Below are 23,735 nucleotides of genomic sequence, written 5' to 3'. Positions count from 1 at the left end.
GGCAGATTATTCGTAATTAAAATTCGGTATGTTTTATCTTTAATATATCACAGCTTTTCCGTTCTATTTTTAAATGAATCCTGTAACGAACTATTACAACTATAATTAAAATTTTTGTAATATTTTAACCAACTAAATACCCGAAAAAGCAACACTGCTTTTATTTAAAAACTTCTTTTTGGTTTTAGCTAATTGTAGTTTCACTCCTTTGTTCTATGAGTAGTAATTCTTTCACCCCTGTCATATCAATTAATTTAACTTAGAAACAAAATGTATTTTTTTTAATTCGAAAAAAGTGTATTGTACTATTCATGTAAGCGTGCCCATGAGCTCAGTTAGTTCTTTTTTTTTACTGTATTAAAAATAAAATACATTGACAGAAAAAATTTTTAAACAGACAACTTGATAAACAGGCTAACGTGAATAGCACATATATTTTATTTTCTCTTTGCGGACTGGGCCGCGGGTAAAGGCTAGTCTAATCTAATCTAATATATATTATAAATGGGAAAGTTTGGATGTTAAGATGTTTGGATGTTTGGATGTTTGGATGTTTGTCCAGACGTTTGTCTTTGTGACTCAATAACGCAAGAACGGCTAGACCGATTTGGATGAAATTTTGCACACATATAGCCAATAGTCTAGAAGGATCTACTAGCTATATATTTTTCAAAAGGGGCGTGGTCCCCGCCCCCCAGGAACAGTTATAATTTAATTATTATATTTTTTCGTCTTTGCGACTAAATCACGCCAGAATGGCTACACGGATTTTGATGAAATTTGGGACACAGACAATAGTCTACTAGCGAAATTTTTTTCGAACATGGAAAGAGGGGTGGGGGTCCCACGACCCCTTCTAGAAATTATTTTTCATAATTTTTACACATTATAACTTTACGTATACTGGCCTTCACCAATATCACAGACTCAAGGTGTCAAATAAGTCGAGGGCTTACAAAGTAAGCAGTGACACCCTCCGCCCGCCCCCATTTATCTCCCCCTCTGGTGTAAAACCCATAAATTGTTATAACTCAATCTAAATTTTCTCCTAAATCAATAGTTTTTGGTATCTGGTACATACAGAACGAGATCTAGACAATTTTGGAGGAACGATCAGTGGTCCTCTCCTCTACTTCCGCCATCCGCCCACCATCAATTGTTTTTATTAGCACGCTTTTATTAGCTTTACCTGTAAGTTTCTATCTAACTTTTTATTCGCTCCAATGCGCCTGCTGCCTTATTAACATGGTTTTATAATTAGCTTCACCTTATTTGTAATCCCGTAAGGGTCATATCGAGACCCTTCCGGGATCATTTCTGGATGGTTTTCGGGATCGGTCCGGGATTACGCCGGGGTAATTTCGGGACTTTTTCGGGACTATTTCGGGATCATTTTGGGACCCTTCCGGGATCATTTCTGTATAGTTTACGGGATCCGTCCGGGATCCCGTCGGGGTTATTTTGGAACATTTTCGGGACTATTCCGGAATCAATTCGGGACTATTTCGCGATCATTTGGGGACCCTTCCGGCATCATTTCTGGATGGTTTTCGGGATCCGTGCGGGATCTCGTCGGGGTCATATGGGGACTTTTTCGGGATCATTTGGGGGCTCTTCCGGCATCATTTCTGGATGGTTTTCGGGATCCGTCCGGGATATCGTCGGGTCATTTGGGGACTTTTTCGGGATCATTTGGGGGCTCTTCCGGCATCATTTCTGGATGGTTTTCGGGATCCGTCCGGGATCTCGTCGGGGTCATTTGGGGACTTTTTCGGGATCATTTTGGGGCTCATCCGGCATCATTTCTGGATAGTTTTCGGGATCCGTCCGGGATCCCGTCGGGATCATTTCGGGACTTTTTCGCGACTAATACGGGATCATTTGGGAACCCTTTCGGCATCATTTCTGGATGGTTTTCGGGATCCGTCCGGGATCCCGACGAGGTCATTTCGGGACTTTTTCGGGACTATTTCGGGATCATTTTGGGACCCTTCCGGGATCATTTCTGTATAGTTTTTGGGATCCGTCCGGGATCCCGTCGGGGTTATTTTGGAACATTTTCGGGACTATTCCGGAATCAATTCGGGACTATTTCGCGATCATTTGGGGACCCTTCCGGCATCATTTCTGGATGGTTTTCGGGATCCGTGCGGGATCTCGTCGGGGTCATATGGGGACTTTTTCGGGATCATTTGGGGCTCTTCCGGCATCATTTCTGGATGGTTTTCGGGATCCGTCCGGGATATCGTCACGCTCATTTCGGAACTATTAGGGGGTCATTTGAGGACCTTTCCGGCATCATTTCTGGATTGTTTTTGGAATCCTTTCGGGATCCCGTCAGGGTCATTTCGGGGCTTTTTCGGTATCATTTAAGGATGGCTTTCAGGATTCGTCCGGGAACCCGTCAGGGTAATTTCTGGACTTTTCCGAGACTATTTCGGGATCATTTTGGGACCTTCCCAATATCATTTCTGGATGGATTTCAGATTCCCGTCGGAATAATTGCGGGACTTTTTCGGGATCATTGGGGTCCCTTCCGACATCATTTCTGGATGGTTTTTGGGATTCGTCCGGCATCCCTTCGGGGTCATTTCGGGACTTTTTCTCGACTAATACGGGATCATTTGCGGGCCCTTTCGGTATCATTTCTGGATAGTTGTCGGGATCCGTTCGGGATCCCGTCAGGGTCTTTTCGGAACTATTGGGAGATTATTTGAGGACCTTTCCGGCATCATTTCTGGTTAGTTTTCGGGATCCTTTCCGGGTCCCATCAGGGTCATTTCGGGACTTTCGGCATCATTTAAGATTGGTTTTCAGGATTCGTCCGGGATCCGTCAGGGTAATTTCTGGACTTTTCCCAGACTATTTCGGGATAATTTTGGGACCCTCCCAAGATCATTTCTGGATGGATTTCGGGATCTGTCCGGGATGCCGTCAGGGTCATTTTGGGACTATTGGGTGATCATTTGAGGACCTTTTCGGCATCACTTCTGGATGGTTTTCGGTATCCGCTCCGGATCCCGTCGGAATTATTGCGGGACTTTTTCGGGATCATTTGGTGTCCCTTCCGGCATCATTTCTGGATGGTTTTTGGGATTCGTCCGGCATCCCGTCGGGTTCATTTCGGGACTTTTTCTCGACTAATACGGGATCATTTGCGGGCCCTTTCGGCATCATTTCTAGATAGTTGTCGGGATCCGTCCGGGATGCCGTCAGGGTCATTTTGCTATTAGGTGATCATTTGAGGACCTTTCCGGCATCACTTCTGGATGGTTTCCGGTATCCGATCAGGATCCCCTCGGAATCATTGCGGGACTTTTTCGGGATCATTTGGGGTCCCTCCCAAGATCATTTCTGGATGGATTTCGGGATCTGTCCGGGATCCAGTCAGGGTCATTTAGGGGTGCGTTCGAGATCCCGTCAGGGTCATTTCGGGACTATATCGGGATCATTTCTGGATGGTTTATGGGATCTGTCCATGACCCCTTAAGGGTCATTTCGGGACTATTAGGTGATCATTTGAGGACCTTTCCGGCATCAGTTCTGGATGATTTTCGGTATCCGTTCGGGATCCCGTCGGAATCAATGCGGGACTTTTACGGGGATCCCGTCGGGGTTATTTCGGGACCTTTTCGGGGCTAATACGGGATCATTTGGAGATCCTCTAGGGGTCGTTTCGTGACTTTTTCTGTATTATTTCGGGATCATTTTGGGACCCTTTTGGCATAATTTCTTGATGGTTTGCCGGATCCATCAGGGTCATTACGGGACCATTTTGGTATCATTTGGGGACCCTTCCGAGATCATTTCTGGATCCGTCCGGGATGCCGTAGGAGCCATTTCGGTATTTTTTGTTACTTTTCCGGGATAGTTTTTGCACCCTTCCGGGATCATTTCTGGATCTGTGCGGGATCCCATCTGAGTCAATTCCGGACTATCTCGGGATCATTTTGGAATCCTTCCGGAATCATTTCTGTATGGTTTTCGCGATCCATCGTGGATCCCCTCGGAGCCATTTCGGAACTTTTTCTGCAGTTAGTCGGGATAATTTAGGGACCCTTCCTGGATATTTTCTGGATGGTTATTGAGATCCGCCCGGGAGCCCGTCAGGGTCATTTCGGAACCTTTTCGGGATCATTTTGGAACACCTTCAGGGATCATTTCTGTGCGGTTCTCTGGATACGTCTAGAATCGTGTCGCTCTCATTTCGGGTTTTTTTGGGACTATTCGGGGAACTTTTGGAGACCCTTTCGGGGCATTTCTGGATGGTTTTCGGGATCCGTCCGCGATAGCGTTGGCGTCATTTCGTAGCTTTTTCTGGACAATTTCGGGATCATTTGGGATCCTATCAGGTTATCAGCTCATTTAGTTCTTTTTTTTACTCAATTACAAAAATAAAATGCATTAGACAGAAAACAAAATTTTAAACAGATAATAAGCAGGCTAACGCGAATAGCCCATATATTTAAAATTTTCCTTGCGGACGGGGCCGCGGGTAAAGGCTAGTATATTATAAATGGGAAAGTTTGGATGTTTGGATGTCCAAACGTTTGACTTTGTGCCTCAATCACGCAAGAACGGTTGAACAGATTTGGATGAAATTTGGCACACATATAGCCAATAGTCTAGAAGGATCTACTAGCTATACATTTTTCAAAAGGGGGGAGGACCCCGCCCCCTAGGAACAGTTATAATTTAATTATTATATTTTTTCGTCTTTGTGCCTGAATCACACCAGAACGGCTACACGGATTTTGACGAAATTTGGGACGCAGACAATAGTCTGCTAGCGAAATTTTTTTCGAACATGGAAAGAGGGGTGGCGGTCCCACGACCCCTTCGAAAAACTACTTTTTAATAATTTTTACACATTATAACTTTACCTTTACTGACCTTCATCAATAATACAACTCAATAGGTCAAATAAGTCGAGGGTTTACAAAATGAGCAGTGACATCCTCCGTCGCCTCTCCCCCTTCTCACCCTCTCTGGTCTAAAATCTATAAATTGTTATAACTCAATATAAATGTTCTCCTAAATCTATAATTTTTGGTATCTGGCTCATACAGATCGAGATCTAAACAATTTTGGAAAAACGATCGGTGGTGCTCTCCGTCTCCTCCCGCCATGCGCCCTCCTTCAATTGTTTTTATTAGCACGCTTTTATTAGTTATACCTGTATGTTTCTTTGTAACTTTTCATTCGCTCCAACGCGCCTGCTGCCCTATTAACATGGTTTTATAGTTAGCTTCACCTTATTTGTAATCCCGTTAGGGTCATATCGAGACCCTTCCGGGACCATTTCTGGATGGTTTTTGGAATCCGTCCGGGAGCCTGCCGGGGTCATTTCGGAACTTTTTCGGGACTATTTTGGGATCACTTTGAGACTCTTCCGGGATCATTTCTGTATAGTTTTCAGGATCCGTCCGGGATCCCATTGAGGTTATTTTGGGATATTTTCGGGACTATTCCGGGATCATTTCGAAACCCTTCCGGCATCATTTCTTGAAGGGTTTCGGGATCCGTCCGGCATTCAGTCGGGGTATTTTCGGGATCATTTGCGCACCTTTGAGAGATAAATTCTTGATGGTTTCCGGGTTCATTACGGGACTTTTTCGGAGTCATTTTGGGTACTTTCCAGCATCATTTCGGGATGGTTTTCGGGATCCGTCCAGAATACCCTCGGGGCCATTTCGGGGCTATTTGGGGATCATTTGGGGTATCTTCCGGCATCATTTCTGGATGGTTTTCGAGATTCGTCCAAGATCCCGTCGGGGTCATTTCGGGACTTTTTCTCGACTAATACGGGTTCATTTGGGGACCCTCTCGGCATCATTTCTGGATGGTTTTCGGGATCCGTTCGGGATCCCGTCAGGGTCATCTCGGGACTATTAAGGAATCATTTGACGACCTTTCCGGCATCATTTCTGGATAGTTTTCGGGATCCGTCTTGGATCCGGACGGAGTCATTTCAGGACTATTTCGGGATCATTTGGGGTACCTACTTGAGGTTTTCGCCAATCACTTCCTCGGCGGCGGCGGCGTAGGTTCTATTATATACCGGCGCCGGCGGCGTTGGCGGCGCGCCGGCGTACGCCGGTGTTCTTACTTTAAAAACTTGATTTTTCCATTTAAAAAAATAATATTTAGGATAGGTTTTGTTTTGTATGTATTTAAGGAAATCAACGTGTTAGCCATTTCGAAAGATCCGTGGTTTTTGCCTCAAGACCGTTCAAAAATGTTCAGGCGCAGCTCCTTGCGGAGGGATTGTCCCTCGTTCACCTACTCCGGAGAGGCTTCGAGCCTATCCCCGGTCTTTGGAATTGGTACTGCTGCGTCTGCAGAAAAGAAATATATATACATGAAATATGCACATTTTTGTCTGTATATGTATCTCGTGCAAAGGGTAGTTTCACCTAGTGTTAACTCCCAATAATCGTCGCGAATACAATTTCTCTAAACCATTGGTGGCTCCTTGGCGGTCACGCACAAAGGCGACTTACGGTTGCTATTAATGGTCTATTAATATTATTTATAATTTTTAAGAGTTACAATTCCCGATGGGCGAACAGTAGCAATCCCGCACACCAGTCGCTACCACGCCTACTGACCCTCACACCATATGCCAGCACAGAACCTATAGGACTGCGACTTTGAACTCATACCTTCGTCGACGTCACTTTCCTAGAAGCTCTAGGTGTAGCTCCGAAGACTTTCCAACGGATGCTTTTGTCGCGTTATGCTGCCGAGCTACACCAGAGAAACATCTTGAAACGTTAGGGAGTGACTATTCGGCCAAGGATGCCGCCCTCGAAATCATAAGCAGTCTAAGTGGATGTGGGATCCGTTCGGGATCCCGTCAGGGTCATCTCGGGACTATTAAGGGATCATTTGACGACCTTTCCGGCATCATTTCTGGATAGTTTTCGGGATCCGTCTTGGATCCGGACGGAGTCATTTCGGGACTATTTCGGGATCATTTGGGGTACCTACTTGAGGTTTTCGCCAATCACTTCCTCGGCGGCGGCGGCGTAGGTTCTATTATATACCGGCGCCGGCGGCGTTGGCGGCGCGCCGGCGTACGCCGGTGTTCTTACTTTAAAAAGCTTGATTTTTCCATTTAAAAAAATAATATTTAGGATAGGTTTTGTTTTGTATGTATTTAAGGAAATCAACGTGTTAGCCATTTCGAAAGATCCGTGGTTTTTGCCTCAAGACCGTTCAAAAATGTTCAGGTGCAGCTCCTTGCGGAGGGATTGTCCCTCGTTCACCTACTCCGGAGAGGCTTCGAGCCTATCCCCGGTCTTTGGAATTGGTACTGCTGCGTCTGCAGAAAAGAAATATATATACATGAAATATGCACATTTTTGTCTGTATATGTATCTCGTGCAAAGGGTAGTTTCACCTAGTGTTAACTCCCAATAATCGTCGCGAATACAATTTCTCTAAACCATTGGTGGCTCCTTGGCGGTCACGCACAAAGGCGAGTTACGGTTGCTATTAATGGTCTATTAATATTATTTATAATTTTTAAGAGTTACAACTCCGGATGTGCGAACAGTAGCAATCCCGTACACCAGTCGCTACCACGCCTACTGACCCTCATACCATATGCCAGCACAGAACCTATAGGACTGCGAATTCAAACTCATACCTTCGTCGACGTCACTTTCCTAGAAGCTCTAGGTGTAGCTCCGAAGACTTTCCAACGGATGCTTTTGTCGCGTTATGCTGCCGAGCTACACCAGAGAAACACCTTGAAATGTTAGGGAGTGACTATTCGGCCAAGGATGCCGCCCTCGAAATCATAAGCAGTCTAAGTGGATGTTATTGCGTAATGTGTGAAAATCGTATAATCCTCGGCGCATCTACATAATTAAAATTTTACAAGGACCCCGGATAAAATTTTTAAAATTTAGGCCAAAGTTTGCAGAGGTTTGTGTTCACAACATTGATTTCAATAGTCTTCGTTAAATCAAAACGATATTTTTTTTTTGAAAGTCGACCGATTTTAACTTGAAAGATGTTAACTGCTGTTTTCCGGCCTTATGATATAAGAGCCCCTTATGGATGACCGCGTAGCTTCAGTTTTCAGACTAGTTCCACTGTCCACTACGTTAGGGTAGTAGCACACACGGTCATTAGTTCGACTGTCTTGGGAAAGCTTTTGCTTCACCACTTTGAGTGTTCGTGCGAAGGACAAAGCCTCACCAGGTAAATAGTATATGTGCCTATGTATTCACATGTGTAAAAGGAGCCGTAACGTGTAGGTGATATTTAAACTTGGGTCTAGGGACTAGTTTTGGATAGGGCCGCCAACTTTGTCAAAAAAGCGGGAGGTTTGGGTGTTGAAGGATGAAGTGTGAAAACCAAAATTAACATTTCAGACGCTATTTTATAGTTTCGCAAATGAACAACAGATATTTGAATGTAAACCCAAGTGATTTTTCAACCCTTCTCATACGTACATAAATCCCCAACTTAAGTATGAGGTAAGTATCATTTCAAACGAGTGTTTATGCCCCTAGAACCTAGTAAAGGATTTGGCATCACTGATTTCGCTTATTCTTTCAGCCAATCGCAATATAAAATTAAAAAAAAAATCCCCACCTTTTTGGGTAACAACTTGAGGACAATTCGAAAACAAATCCGCCTTGGGTAACTTTATTTGAATTGATTGTTCATTATTAATTTTTTGAAAAAAAATGTCCAAAATGAGCATACAAATTTATAATGTAACTCTTCTTTTAGTGTTTTGTTTTAATAAGTCCGTGTTAAGCTAGCATTGAAAGTGCCTGTTTTTATACTCAGTTGAGCAGAGCTCACAGAGTATATTAAGTTTGATTGGATAACGGTTGGTTGTACATATATAAAGGAATCGAGATAGATATAGACTTCCATATATCAAAATAATCAGGATCGAAAAAAAATTTGATTGAGCCATGTCCGTCCGTCCGTCCGTCCGTCCGTCCGTCCGTCCGTCCGTTAACACGATAACTTGAGTAAATTTTGAGGTATCTTGATGAAATTTGCTATGCAGGTTCCTGAGTACACATCTCAGATCGCTATTTAAAATGAACGATATCGGACTATAACCACGCCCACTTTTTCGATATCGAAAATTTCGAAAAACCGAAAAAGTGCGATAATTCATTACAAAAGACAGCTAAAGCGACGAAACTTGGTAGATGAGTTGAACTTATGACGCAGAATAGAAAATTAGTAAAATTTTGGACAATGGGCGTGGCACCGCCCACTTTTAAAAGAAGGTAATTTAAAAGTTTTGCAAGCTGTAATTTGGCAGTCGTTGAAGATATCTTGATGAAATTTGGCAGGAACGTTACTTCTATTACTATATGTTCGCCTAATAAAAATTAGCAAAATCGGAGAAGGACCACGCCCACTTTTAAAAAAAAAATTTTTTTAAAGTAAAATTTTAACAAAAAATTTAATATCTTTACAGTATATAAGTAAATTATGTCAACATTCAACTCTAGTAATGATATGGTGCAACAAAATACAAAAATAAAAGAAAATTTCAAAATGGGCGTGGCTCCGCCCTTTTTCATTTAATTTGTCTAGGATACTTTTAACGCCATGAGTCGAACAAAAATTAACCAATCCTTTTGAAATTTGGTAGGGGCATAGATTTTATGACATTAACTGTTTTCTGTGAAAATGGGCGAAATCGGTTGATGCCACGCCCAGTTTTTATACACAGGCGTCCGTCTGTCCTTCCGCATGGCCGTTAACACGATAACTTGGGCAAAAATCGACATATCTTCAATGAACTTAGTTCACGTGCTTAATTGAACTCACTTTATCTTGGTATGAAAAATGAACGAAATCCGACTATGACCACGCCCACTTTTTCGATATCGAAAATTACGAAAAATGAAAAAAATCCCATAATTCTATACCAAATACGAAAAAAAGCATGAAACATGGTAAGGTAATTGGATTGTTTTATTGACGCGAAATATAACTTTAGAAAAAACTTTATAAAATGGTTGTGACACCTACCATATTAAGTAGAAGAAAATGAAAGAGTTCTACAGGGCGAAATAAAAAACCCTTAAAATCTTGGCAGGTATTACATATATAAATAAATTAGCTGTATCCAACAGATGATGTTCTGGGTCACCCTGGTCCACATTTTGGTCTATATCTGGAAAACGCCTTCACACCACTCCCTTTTAAAACTCTCATTAATACCTTTAATTTGATACCCATATCGTACAAACTCATTCTAGAGTCACCCCTGGTCCACCTTTATGGCGATATCTCGAAAAGGCGTCCACCTATAGAACTAAGCCCCACGCCCTTTTAAAATACTTATTAACACCTTTCATTTGATACCCATATCGTAAAAACATATTCTAAAGTCACCCCGGGTCCACCTTTATGGCGATATCTCGAAAAGGCGAACACCTATAGAACAAAGGCCCACTCCCTTTTAAAATACTCATTAACACCTTTCTTTTGATACCCATATTGTACAAACAAATTCTAGGGTCACCCCTGCTCCACCTTTATGGCGATATCTCGAAACGGCGTCCACATATGGAACTAAGGATTACTCCCTTTTAAAATACTCATAAACACCTTTCTTTTGATACCCATATTGTACAAACAAATTCTAGGGTTACCACTGGTCCACCTTTATGGCGATATATCGAAACCGCGTCCACCTATGGAACTAAGGATTACTCCCTTTTAAAATACTCATTAGCACCTTTCATTTGATACCCATATCGTGCAAACGCGTTCTATAGTCACCCCTGGTCCACCTTTATGGCGATATCTCGAAAAGGCGACCACCTATACAACAACCACCACTCCCTTTTAAAACCCTTATTAATACCTTTAATTTGATACCCATATCGTACAAACCCATTCTAGAGTCAGCCCTGGTCCACCTTCTTGGCGATATATCGAAAAGCCGTCCACCTATAGAACTAAGCCCCACGCCCTTTTAAAATACTCATTAACACCTTTCATTTGATACCCATATCGTACAAACAAAGGCTAGAGTCACCCCTGGTCCACCTTTATGGCGATATCTCGAAAAGGCGTCCACCTATAGAACTAAGCCCCACGCCCTTTTAAAATACTTATTAACACCTTTCATTTGATACCCATATCGTAAAAACATATTCTAAAGTCACCCCTGGTCCACCTTTATGGCGATATCTCGAAAAGGCGAACACCTATAGAACAAAGGCCCACTCCCTTTTAAAATACTCATTAACACCTTTCTTTTGATACCCATATTGTACAAACAAATTCTAGGGTCACCCCTGCTCCACCTTTATGACGATATCTCGAAACGGCGTCCACATATGGAACTAAGGATTACTCCCTTTTAAAATACTCATAAACACCTTTCTTTTGATACCCATATTGTACAAACAAATTCTAGGGTTACCACTGGTCCACCTTTATGGCGATATATCGAAACCGCGTCCACCTATGGAACTAAGGATTACTCCCTTTTGAAATACTCATTAGCACCTTTCATTTGATACCCATATCGTGCAAACGCGTTCTATAGTCACCCCTGGTCCACCTTTATGGCGATATCTCGAAAAGGCGACCACCTATACAACAACCACCCCTCCCTTTTAAAACCCTTATTAATACCTTTAATTTGATACCCATATCGTACAAACCCATTCTAGAGTCAGCCCTGGTCCACCTTCTTGGCGATATATCGAAAAGCCGTCCACCTATAGAACTAAGCCCCACGCCCTTTTAAAATACTCATTAACACCTTTCATTTGATACCCATATCGTACAAACAAAGGCTAGAGTCACCCCTGGTCCACCTTTATGGCGATATCTTGAAAAGGCGTCCACCTATAGAACTAAGGCCCACGCCCTTTTAAAACACACATTAACACATTTCATTTGATACCCATATCGTACAAACAAATTCTAGAGTCACCCCTGGTCCACCTTTATGGCGATATCTCGAAACCGCGTCCACCTATAGAACAAAGGCCCACTCCTTTTTAAAATACACATTAACACATTTCATTTGATACACATTTCATACAAACACGTTCCAGGATTACTCTAGGTTCATTTTCCTACATGGTGATTTTCACTTATTTTGTCTCCATAGCTCTCAGCTGAGTATGTAATGTTCGCTTACACCCGAACTTAGCCTTCCTTACTTGTTTTAAATAACTTTTGAAAAGTTAGAAAGATTTAAATTTGGCAATTAGTTTCTTATAACTGGCAGCGATGCGCATCCGTTGATACCATTTTCGACCATATCCGACCAATTTTCGGCATTAATAATAAATGGCCTAAACAGTCTTAAACTACCGCCGCCGCCGCGCCGATATTTTTGACATTCGGCGGCGGCGTGTGAAAAACGTCCTAAATCGGCGGCGGCGGCGGCGTTTATCGGCGGCGTATATCTCTAGTACCTACCCGCATCATTTCTGGATGGTTTTCGGTATCCGTCCTGGATCCCATCGGGGTCATTTCGGGACTTTTTTGGGATCATTTGAGGTTCCTTCAGGCATCATTTGTAGATGGTTTTCGGGATCCATCCGGGATCCCGTCGGGGTCATTTCGGGACTTTTTCGGGATTAATACGGTATCATTAGGGGACCCTTTCGGGATCCCGTCGGTGTCATTTCAGGACCTTTTCGGGATCAATTGGGGTCCCTTCCGGCATAATTTCTGAATGGTTTTCGGGATTCTGTCGGGGTCATTTCGGCACTTTTTCTAGACTAATACGGTATCATTAGGGGACCCTTTCGGTATCGTTTCTGGATGGTTTTCGGGATCCGATTGGGATCCCGTCGAGGTCATTTCGGGACTATTTCGGGATCATTTGGGGTACCTTCCGGCATCATTTCTAGATGGTTTTCGGGATCCGTCCGGGATCCCGTCGTCGTCTTTTTGGGACTTTTTCTCGACTGATAAGGGATCATTTCGGGACCCTTCCGGCATCATTTCTGGATGATTTTTGGGATCCGTCCGGGATCCCGTCAGGGTCATTTTGGGACTATTAGGGGAATCATTTGAGGACCTTTACGGCATCATTTCTGGATAGTTTTCTGGATCTGTACGGGAAGCCATCGGGGTAAATTCGGGATCATTTGGGGACCCTTTAGGGGCCATTTCTGGATCCATCCGTGATGCCATAGGAGTAATTTCGAGATTATTTTGTTACTTTTCCGGGATAGTTTTGAGACCCTTCCGGGATCATTTCTGGATCCGTGCGGGATCCCATCGTGGTAATTTCCAGACTATTTCGGGATAATTTTGGAACCCTTCCAGAATCATTTCTGTATGGTTTTCGCGAACCGTCGTGGATCCCCTCGGGGTCATTTCGGAACTTTTTCTGGACTATGTCAGGATAATTTAGGAACCCTTCCTGGATATTTTCTGGATGGTTTTTGAGATCCGTCCGTGAGCCCGTCAGGGTCATTTCGGAACTTTTCCGGGACTATTTCGTGATAATTTTGGTACCCTTCAGAGATCATTTCTGTGTGGTTCTCTGAATAAGTCTAGAATCATGTCGTTGTTATTTCGGGTTTTTTTGGAACTATTTCCGGAACTTTTGGAGACCCTTCCGGGGCATTTCTGGATGGTTTTCGGGATCCATTCGCTATATCGTCGGGGTAATTTCGCGACTTTTTTTGGATAACTTCGGGATCATTTGGTGATCAGGTTATCAGCTCATTTAGATCTTTTTTTTACTCAATCATAAAAATAAAATGCATTAGACAGAAAAAAAATTTTAAACAGATCACTTGATAAGCAGGCTAACGTGAATAGCCCATATATTTCATTTTCTGCTTGCGGACGGGGCCGCGGGTAAAGGCTAGTGTAATATATATTATAAATGGCAAAGTTTGGATGTTTTGATGTCCAGACGTTTGTCTTTGTGCCTCAATCACGCAAGAACGGCTGGACGGATTTGGATGAAATTTTGCACACATATAGCCAATAGTCTAGAAGGATCTATAAGCTATATATTTTTTCAAATGGGGGAGGTCTTCGCCCCCTAGGAACAGTTATAATTAAATTATTATATTTTGATGAAATTTGGGACACAGACAATAGTCTACTAGCGAAATTTTTTTCGAACATGGAAAGGGGGGTGGGGGTCCCACGACCACTTCAACTATTACTTTTTAATAATTTTTACACATTATAACTTTACGTATACTGGCTTTTACCAATATTACACACTCAATGGGTCAAATACGTCGAGGGCTTACAAAATGATCAGTGACACCCTTCGCCCCCCCCCCCCTCCGCTTTACCTGTATGTTTCTTTGTAACTTTTCAATCGCTCCAACGCGCCTGCTGCCTTTTAACATGGTTTTATAATTAGCTTCACCTTATTTGTAATCCCGTTAGGGGATCATTTCTGGATGGTTTTCGGGACTATTTCGGGATCATTTTGTATAGTTCTCGGGATCCGTCCTGCCCTGGGACTCTTCCGGCATCATTTCTATATGGGTTTCGGGATCCGTCCGGCATCCCGTCGGGGTATTTTCGGGATCGTTTGCGTATCTTTGAGAGATAAATTCTTGATGGTTTCCGGGATAATTACGGGACTTTTTCGGGTTCATTTTTGGTCCCTTGCGGCATCATTTCTGGATGGTTTTCGGGATCCGTCCGGGATCCCGTCGGGGTCATTTCGGGACTTTTTCGGAATCATTTAGGGTCCCTTCCGGCATCATTTCTGGATAGTTTTCGGGATCCGACTGGGATCGCGACGGGGTCATTTCGGGACTATTTCGGGAACATACCTACCGGCATTATTTCTGGATGGTTTTCGGGATCCGTCCGGAGTCCCATCAGGGTCATTTCGGGACTATTAGGGGATCATTTGCGGACCTTTCTGGCATCATTTCTGATAGTTGAGATCTGGACGGAGCCATTTCGGGACTTTTCAGGATCATTTGGGATACCTACCGGGATCATTTCTGGATGGTTTACGGTATCCGTCCGGGATCCCGTCGGGATCATTTCGGGATCATTTGGGGTCCCTTCCGGCATAATTTCTGGGTGGTTTTCGGGATTCGAGCGGGATCCCGTCGCGGTCATTTCGGGAATTTTTCTCGACTAATACGGGATCATTAGGGACCCTTTCGGTACCATTTCTGGATGGTTTTCGGGATCCGTCCGGGATACCGTCGGGGTAATTTCAGGACTTTTTCGGGATCATTTGGGGTACCTTCCGGCACCATTTCTAGATGGTTTTCGGGATCCCGTCGGGGTCATTTTGGGACTTTTTCGCGACTAATACGGGATCATTTGGGGGACCCTTTCGCCATCATTTCTAGATGGTTTCCGGGATCCCGTCAGGGTCATTTAGGGACTATTTGGGGATCATTTGGAAACCTTTCCGGCATCATTTCTGAATAGTTTCCGGGATCCGTCGGGGATCCCGTTAGGGTCATTTCGGGATTATTAGAGGAACATTTCAGGACCTTTCCGGCATCATTTCTGGATAGTTTTCGGGATCCTTCCGGGATGCCGTCGGAGTCTTTTTAGGACCTTTTCGGGATCAGTTTTGGTCCCTTCCGCCATCATGTCTGGATAGTTTTCGAAATTCGACCGGGATTTCGTCGGGGTCATTTCGGAACTTTTTCGCGACTAATACGGGATCATTAGGGGACCCTTTCGGTATCATTTCTGGATGGTTTTCGGGATCCGTCCGGGATCCCTTCAGGGTCATTTCGGGACTATTAGGGGATTATTTAATGTACTTTCCGGCATCATTTCTGGATAGTTTTCGGGATACCGTCGGAGTCATTTCGGGACTACTTCGGATCATTTGGGGACCCTTTCGGCATCATTTCTGGATGGTTTTCGGGATCCGTCCGGGATCCCGTCAGGGTCATTTCGGGATTGTTAGGGGGATTATTAAACTGAAATTTAGTATATTTTGGAAAGGATTGTAGCTTCGCTTCTGGTGTCACTTGTTATGTGCTAATCTGCAAATTGTTCTATGGGTTGTACTACATTCTCTAGCCCATCGAGGATAACGCTAAGCGCTTGTATTCTGGCGCTGCATCGTGTATCAGATTCACGTTTGACATCGTAACGTTGAACGTGAGAAAAAACATATATGCTTTCAATTATTCCAGAACCTGTCGTAAGTGTTCCGGATATATGCATGCATTTTTTAGTATAGAAAATTTTTTCCAGAAATCAATACTTTCCAGAAATCATTTATAATAAAAATACAAATTATCCAGGAAGTTCTGCTTTGCGAACCATTTGGCGCCCCTGTGTGTAGCGCCCGGTGCAAATGCTCCCCTTGCCTGCCCCCCACTTTCCACTTGTAGAACTCATTCGTGGCGAGGATGTGTTTTCAAATACCCCTAAATTAGATCATCGATATATCCTCCGGAGACCTGACTAACTTAGAACAAAATACCATAACCTAGCGGCGAACCCTTAAAGAATGTATCGACAACATGATTTAATATCATCGTCCTCAATACAGCCTCAACACGAAGAGGTTTTGAGTATTCGTCAGATCTCTAATGAATATTATCGGAAACCTAATCACCAGGGCTGCTTGAGCCTTGTTGAGAGCAATTATTTAGGTAGACCAGTTCTTCAGTCCAATGTTTGTTTGGCTCAATTTTTTGTTTTACACGAAATTTACCCCTAACCAGCATGTCTAGGTCATCTATGCAGGCAAACACTTGGCAGCAATTGGTTTTAAAGTTGCAGTGTAGAGCATACTGAACCCAGCTCTCATCCCTCTCTGCTACGCAATGAAAATAATTCGATCGAATTCGGGCCATATCTATATCATAATAACATCATAATATTGTGGCGATTTTTAGCGTCACTAAGCTGTTAGTAAATAAAGGCTCAACAACAGTAAAGCAAGCTGCCTCTCTTGTGCACCCGAACACATCAATTTAACCCATTTACACACGTACATAAAAGGCGACGAAGAGATATCTCACACACACAGATGTAGTCATCGCCGAAGTAGTTGCTCACACATACACACGCATATGGCCAGTAGAAAGGCACTAACTACAAATATACGTCTATATAGGTGGTAACTAACCAGGAGATCCAACATTTCTAGAAGGTGAAACGTCAAGACCTTTGGAGAAATATGCGGACGAGACAACAGAGAGTATAGAGGCAGCGCAAGCTGAGGAATGTTTACTCAGTTTGATTTAAACACGCTTTTGTTAAGTAAGTCATATTGAAGTACAATTATACTACACCCAAAGTAATCTTAATAAAGACCAGTTTGCAATACTCAAAATTGGAGTGAACTATTCAACAGTTTACCCATTCGAACGTTAGCAGAAGGTTTGGAATAAGCAGAATTTCACCGAAATTCGATACAATTGGTGTCAGAAGTGGAATTGATTTATTTGTTTATTAAGTAAACCAACACAAGTTCTTACAGACTACCAATTCAAAAATTATACAGCATACTATTAACAAAATTCTTACAGGCTACTAACAATTTTCATACAATTAAAAAACAGACTACAAATAAGAAATACAAAATTTAACAAGTCAATGAAAAACTAGCACTTACAGACTAATATAAAAGTATTGATAACTAAAAAAACACACTTCAATAAATTAATAAAAACATTCTTCGACAAAGAGAAATCAAGCTCGATAAAATATGCGATCTTATTAATTTCACTCACAGCGCGGGTAATTAATTGGGGCATTTCACGCATAATTCGTTTACTATTAATGCCATAAAAAGGGTAAAAGCTTCTAAGTTCTCTTCTGGGAACATTAAAATAAATTTTCTTAAGAAGAGCAGCACAATCTGTATCCCCATGGATGATGCAATATAAAAGGTCAAAGAAAGAATAAACCTTCTCGCTTCTAAAGGTTTAAGATTTAAAAGAAGTAAACGTGCATTATATGCGGGAAGCGGGCTAGTATATCTAAGCGACCGCAGACAGTATTTAAGAAAACTTTTTGAACTCGCTCAATCCTGTTAATTGCAAACTGTTGGAACGGTCGCCAAAGGATAGTGGCATACTCGAGATGAGATCGTACAAATGAATTGTAGAGCAATTTAAGTGTATACGGGTCAAAGAACTCGGAACTATTACGCCGAATAAAACCAAGCATTGCATACGATTTGGCTATGATAAAGTTTACATGGCTGTTGAAAGAAAGTTTGGTATTATAAACCACACCATGGTCCTTGATTTTATCAACAGTCTGCACTGGATTGTTATCAATGGTATATGAACTATTAAACTTAAAGCTCAATTTAGAGTAGGTTACGTGAAAGCATTTACTAATATTTAAAGAGAGGTGCGATCTAACGCACCAGGAATGGAGACTATTAATTTCATACTGAAGTTCGAAAATATCACGCGAAGACTTTATATAGGAGAAAATTTTAAGATCATCACCATACAAGAGAAACCTAGCATACGAAAAGCAAGCGCTGATGTCCTTGACGAACAGGACAAAGACCAAGGGTCCAAGAATACTGACTTGCGGAACGCCGGAAGTCGAAACGTAAGGATCGAATGATACACCATCAGTACAGTCAATACACCATCTGTTAATTAAATATGATTTTAGCCACTACAGAAAAATTGAGTGAAAACCAAGACAGGAAAGTTTATGAATAAGTGATACCTTATCTAAAGCTTTGGGGAAGTCAGAATAAGCACAATCTACCTGGTATCCAGATGCAAAAGCAGATATACAATACTCACTAAACTCCACTAGATTGGTGACCGTCGAACGTCCCGCAACAAAACCATGCCACTTGGCACAAATTAGGCTCTTCACTGAAAAGTATAACTTGTCTTTTACAACACGAAACAGTAGTGAGCTTTGATATAGCTCTGTAGTTACAGACATCACTCTTATTTCCAGATTTGTAGATAGGAGTTTTCGATGCAAGTTTCCAAGCATCAACAAACTCCCCGCACTAAAGTTAATATGTCAACAGGATCTCAAGGGGCAAAACTAAGGCCGGACAACCTTTAATCAAGGCACTTGAGAGACCATCAGAATATGTCTTGACCGATTGCTTTAATTTAGTAATAACACTTGAGATATCGTCACATGAAATTGACATTGAACCGAAATCCAGAGAAGAATTTAAATCAGAAAGAAGGGGCATCATCATAGGATGCAAAATTAGCACTGAAAAAGTCCGCAAACAGGTTCAATACCGCACTAGGATTTTTAGCTACATTATCTTGGTAAAAGACAAAAGCAGGAACCGAGGAGCAGGTCCTTTTAGATTTAATAAAATTCCAAAATGTTTTAGGATTGGACTTAATGTTTATCTGAAAGCTAAGAATATAGTTTTTGTAAAGAAACTTATCCAGACAGTTAAACTCCTTTAGATACTGCTGATACTTCTCGTAAAAGGAGAGACTCTTGGTCTGACTAAACTTTTTGTAGTATTTGTTTCGCAAATTCCTCAATTTTTTTAAACCCTTTGTTAAAGACTGAAACATGCCCTAAACATAGGTCAAAGAGCTATGATATAAATATTTCATAGGAAATGCTAATATCTGAGGTGGAAAAAAGATCGGCCGAGTTAATTTCCGAGAAAACATGGTTAAGGATAGACATATCGCACCGTGCAAAATTAAAAGCGATATCATCATTTATAGAGGGTAAACAAAACTCATAAAACTCAAGTTTAAGAACAATAGTAGTATGATGCATATCCGACGGAGCAAATGGTGCATGGCATTCGGATATGTTAAAATTAATATTATCAGTATAAGATCTAATATTCTGTCCTTTTTAGTGAAGTTATTGATTTGTAGTAAATTTAAGCTTAGCATGTTATCTAAAAAATAAATCTCAAAGGCTTATTAAGAACTACAGACGAAATATTGTCAGCATGAGCTTTATAAAGATCTTCAGAACTATTCGGCGGAATATAAGATGCCATCACGAATAGAGAGCCGGAGTACGTAGAGCCACTAACATTAACATAGAGCTGGTCAAGTAGCGAATCGTTATTATCCAGCTGAATTAGGGAAGTATTATACTTGCGTTGAACTGCAATAAGTACACCTCCACCTCGCAAACGCCCAGTTTTTCCTGCATCCCTGTCTTTACGGAAAACGACTAACAAATTGGGATCGAAGAATTAGCCATCAAAAAAATCTGGAGTCAGCCAAGTTTCAACAATGACAAAGATATCGTCAGAGAGGATAGATAGAATAAGAGACGTCATTTCAATTTTTATTTGTAATGTACCTGATTGGCGGGTATTAGAAAATTGGCTTCTACACATTTTTATTTTTCGTTATACCCAGCTTTTCTGGAGGGGTAGGGATTGGTCTCATATAACTACTCACTTAATTTCAGTCGTCTAGCCTTAATATATTGACTACGAAAAATTCCAGTTGTATGGGAGGTGTCACGCCCCCTTGTCGAAAACTATTTTTATATAGCCTACCATAGATTGACGCACTCAGGGTATGTCATGGCAAAATTTCGTTCGATTCCATTCTGCGGTTTAGGCTGCAAGTCCAAACATACATACAGACATACTTTCACAAATATATAGTAGATGTACCTGATTGGCGGGTATTAGAAAATTGGCTTCTACACATTTTTAAGAAGTGTATATTAATATATATTGTGATTGTTGGAAAGAGGATGAATTGCTTAATTAATACAATTATTTAAAACAATCAAAAATACCTCATGAAATTACCCCTCAAATGGGACATTACAAAAAAAAGTAAAAAGTGTGAAATGACGTCACTTATTCTATCTATCCTCCCTGGTTGATGCCAAATTCGAAGACGAAGTTGCAATTGGTGTCGAACACGAAGCAGTGCTAAAAATAAGTGCGTCATCATATATCGTCGTTACAATGCCAAAGTCACGAATGTGCCATTTTTGTTCAAACGAAATATTATATACATATATCAAATTTTGCAAGGCCAAAACGAATGTGCATTTTTTGAAAAAATAAAATATAAACATTTTTCAATTAGCATTGCTTAGTAGTTTACAAAAGTAAACCTCCCAAAGGTGGTTGAAATATACAAAATTAAATCTGTATTAATTAAATCTCTATTTTTAACAATGTCTTCAAGGTTTGAAACGCTTTTTCTTTAAACATAACATTTATTTACATTCAGGCCTGTTCTGAATAGTTAAACGACATTGATTTCGACTCGGTTTCTATTTGGTGTTCTCAATTCCGATTGTAAAAAATCGATTCGAAGTCGATTTCGTATCGTTTTCATTCCGATTCGGTAACCAGTTTAATCAGCTGTTTTTGTTTATCAGGCCTGTTCTGAATTCCGATTCCGATCAATTTTTTCGGAATCGAAATGGATTGGTGTTCTCAATTTCGATTCCGACCAAAAATTATCGGTTTGAAAAGTATTGCCTCTGAGCAGTCGGAATGAAAATTAATTGACAGATTATACACAAATGTTGCGATATTTGTCTTTCAAATAATTTTTGTTTAATTCTTCATTTTATTTGGAAGAGTTGTGTGTATTTTTTTGTTTAAATTTGAGTTAAATTGGCATAATAAATCTTTCTTTAAAAACTTCTATCAAGAAATCTATTAGGCAAACAAATCAATTCTGATCGAAATGAAGTCGACCTGATCTGAACTCCGATCCATCGCGTTTTTACGATTCGCAGGCACAATAGCACGTCTTCTTGCGTCTGCGTATCCAAAAACCATATCTGCAGGCATTTTTTAATTAAAATAAAATTTTATGATCCTCCGCCTGCTTGTTTATTTGGAAGATGTAGAACTGATCTTCCCCCGTAGGCCGAGATACAGTAAGTACCTCCCCATCCTTTGTCGGTATGTTCGGATTCTGATTCTGCAGAAGTCGAACTGCATCCTCCGACGTCACCACGCATGGTATCCACACCTTAACTTTTGGTACCGTTGGGATTTGAGCTTTATCCACCACCTAAAACCGCGCGTTCATGCCTTACCTTTGGAGGTTTGGAACCACTTCTTCCAGCCATCGCAGGCTCGCGATGTTGTCGCACGCTGATATCTCACACCAGACTATTCCAGAGTACGAACGGAACAGTTATGAAGCATTAATGCCCGCTGTTGAGAGACGTTACGGAGACGAGCACAGGAAACAGATATACCAAATTGAGTTGCAAAACCGCTACCAAAAAGCGAATGAGACTTTGCAGGAGTTGCGTCGCATGTCGAAAGGCTGGCCGATTTAGCAAATGTGGACGCAACCGTGGAATACATCGAGAGGGTAAAAATCCAAAGCTTTATAAATGGCATACGGGACGTGGAAACGAAGCAAGCTACATACGCAAATCCAAAGCCAACATTTGCTGAAACTGTATCCCATGCACTGACTCAGGAAACAGCGTCACTTTTGAGTAAGCCCGCATACAAAGCTCATCGCGTGGAAGTAGAAAAGCCAGATTGGTTAGACATAATTTTGGAAGCACTGAAGGGATCACAACAAAAAAATGCCGGAGATATGAAATGTTTCAAGTGCGGCAACCCAGCTCACATTCTACGTCATCGCAGCACAGGTCCTAATAGTTCCAACAATGTGGGTGGCCGCAAAAGCAAATCTCCAAGTTTACTCAATCGTTAAACTAAAGCGAGTCAGCGGCAATTGAACGCCCCATAATCTCTATCTCGCAAATTGGAAGAAGGTCCAGCAATCTTACCATCGGGAGACGTGTGGTTGGAAAGGAACGTTTACTGACTGTAGAAACGGGTGCATCTCATTCCATCTTTCGATCGGATTTAGTCAACGAGAAGATAAGACCATTGAATGGAGCAAGATTGGTTACAGCCACTGGAGTAGACACCCAGGTTCTAGGAGAAGTAGCATGTGAAGTCGCAATTGGGAACGTCACGGTACTACAGAATTTTGTAGTGGCAGAGATTGTTGATGCAATCATAATTGGAGTGGACTTCTTAATCGACCAAGGCATCAAGATCGACATGCAAAGCAAGAAGATGCGATATAAGAACATGGACGTGCTACTTAATTTTGGCTACGAAAAAGGCTACAGCAGTAAACAAGTACTGGTGGAGGAGAATCAGCAAATACCACCAAAATCGGAGGCGGTCAGCTGGGCAAAGATTGATGGAGATTGTGGAACAAACAAATTGTGGGCTGTCGAGGCAGCAAACAAATCAACAACGAAAATACTTGTAGGAAAAACCCTGGGTACAACTAAACAAGATGGACCTATTCCGGTACGAGTACTCAATGAGTTCAAGTCACCATTCAAACTGATACTATATTGGGAAGATGCCAAGAGGCTGATGTAATTATTAACTGTGAGTAGATCCAGCAAAACGTTTCAACAAGCAACATTGATCTTTCAAATGACATCACGGCATGGACGGAGGGTATAGAGGAAGACTATCAGAATAAGGCAAATCAACTGCTCCTAAAGTACGCAAATATATTTGGCCAAGATGGCTCCAATCCAGGCCGCACCAATGTTGTGAAACATCAAATTGGCACTGGAGATGCGAGGCCGATCCATCAAGCTCCTCGTAGTATTTCACTGGCGAAAGGGAAAGTTGTGAGTCAAATCATACAAGAAATAAGCGACAGCTAGTCCATTGAGCTCACCGGTGGTGGGGTTTTGCGTGGACTACCGGAAGTTGAATGACGTCACGAAAAAGTATAGCTACCCATTGCCAAGAATTGACGACACTCTGGACTCGCTCTCTGGTACGAAACGGTTTTCCACACTGGACTTTAAAAGCGGCTACTGGC

General features: G+C 41.8%; 1 pseudogene; it reads right to left on the bottom strand.

Moving 5' to 3' along the window:
* LOC137235737 (uncharacterized) overlaps positions 1 to 23,735 on the bottom strand; it is a 127,177-nt pseudogene that overhangs the window by 78,744 nt on the left and 24,698 nt on the right.

Source organism: Eurosta solidaginis, unplaced genomic scaffold, assembly GCF_040869045.1.
Source record: "Eurosta solidaginis isolate ZX-2024a unplaced genomic scaffold, ASM4086904v1 ctg00001059.1, whole genome shotgun sequence".
NCBI classification, from domain to species: Eukaryota; Metazoa; Arthropoda; class Insecta; order Diptera; family Tephritidae; genus Eurosta; species Eurosta solidaginis.
The sequence above is the reverse complement of the archived record's forward strand: the minus strand, read 5'-3'. Positions and strand labels throughout refer to the sequence as shown.